Source organism: Mus pahari, unplaced genomic scaffold, assembly GCF_900095145.1.
Source record: "Mus pahari unplaced genomic scaffold, PAHARI_EIJ_v1.1 scaffold_12045_1, whole genome shotgun sequence".
Lineage (NCBI taxonomy): Eukaryota > Metazoa > Chordata > Mammalia > Rodentia > Muridae > Mus > Mus pahari.
In genome coordinates this window covers 4,044-5,726 of record NW_018392715.1, presented here as the reverse complement: position 1 = coordinate 5,726, position 1,683 = coordinate 4,044, and positions in this window count along the sequence as shown.

Genomic DNA, 1,683 nt, shown 5'->3' with positions numbered 1-1,683 from the left:
GGACACAAATGTAGTTTCATTGTCTAACCCTATAAACTTAGAAAACCCATACATTTGTGAGCCTGTGAAAGGTAGTCTGTGTTCTGGTCGAAAAAAGCTTACTTTGGAGACTCAGTAGAAAATCCTAAAAGGGACAGAACAGTGAGCTACTCCCCCACCATGAGCCCTAAACTCCATCATTCTGTATCCATCAGTCATGTAGACTATCCAGACCNCACCCTCACAGTTACCTGGCAATAGCCAGGTGTTCTCTCCCCATAGTTACCCTGTAACAGCAAGGTTAACTCAGCCCACTATAAAGGGGCTGCTTGGCCCTACCTCCCTCTCTTGCTTCTCTTGCCTCTCTTGCTTCTCTTACTTTCTCTCTATCCACCTTGCTCCCTCTATCCCCATCCCTTCTTCCCTCTCTCCACCTGTCCATTGCCAGCCTCTTCTTCTCTACCTTGTCTTTCTCTCTGCTTTTCTATAATAAAGCTCTCAAACCATGAACTATCTCTGCTCATCAAGACCTGCTGTACTGGCATAATGGAATAGGCATTTCTAGCCACCAGATAAGGACCATAGACTCTTGTCCCCACGGGAATCATTGCACCTTCTCTCACTTCCCCCTTTCTCTCCAGCCTCAGGCAGACTAAACCACTCCTGTGGGGCCCCCAGCCTGTTCTCAGCTCTTNTGTGGTGTTCAGTGACATCCTGTGATGCCCACGAGCTAGAAGCTGTCATCCCTGGACTCTTTGAGGCTAGGGATCCCAGACTGCTCCCTCTCTCTCCCCACAGACTGTGGTTCCTTNGCTTACCACAGCCAGATGCTTACTCAGCAGGGCAGATGGAGAGTGTGCAGTAGCCCCTGAGTATGCAGGCCCAGAGCCCTGGAGTTCTCACAGGGTGCAGGTCATTTCTCCTAACCCCTTTGTTTTCCCAGGACTGGAATCTTTCTTTCTTTCTTTCTTTCTTTCTTTCTTTCTTTCTTTCTTTCTTTCTTTCTTTCTTTCTTTCTTTCTTTCTCTCTCTCTCTTTCTTTCTTTCTTTCTTTTTTTCATTCTTTCTTCCTTCCTTTCTTTCTTCCTTTCTTATAAAATTGTATTATTTTCTTCATTTATATTTCAAATGCTATCACCAAAGTCTCCTATACCCTCTTCCAGTCCTGCTTTCGAACCCACCCACTCCCTCTTCTTGGCCCTGGCATTCCCCTGTACTGGGGCATATAAAGTTTGCAAGAAGAACGGCCCTCTCTTCCCAATGATGGCGGAATAGCTCCTCTTCTGCTACATATGCAGCTAGAGACATGAGCTTTGGGGGTACTGGTTAGTTCATATTGTTGTTCCTCCTATAGGGTTGCAGAACCCTTCAGCTCCTTGGGTACTTTCTCTACCTCCTCCATTGGGGGCCCCTGTGTTCCATCCAATAAATGACTGTGAGCATCTACTTCTGTATTTGCCAGGCACTGGCATAGCCTCACAAGAGACTGCTATATCAGGGACCTGTCAGCAAAATCTTGCTGGCATATGCAGTAATGTATGCGTTTGGTGGCTGATTANGGGATGGATCATCCCCAGGAATTTGTTAGTAGATTCTTTGCTACCATCTGTACAGTCTTGTGCTTAGTTGGGAAAGTCTCAGTCTATCAAGAAAAGGTATCTATGAACACCAGCAAATATTTTTATCTGAATTTTCCTGGTTTTA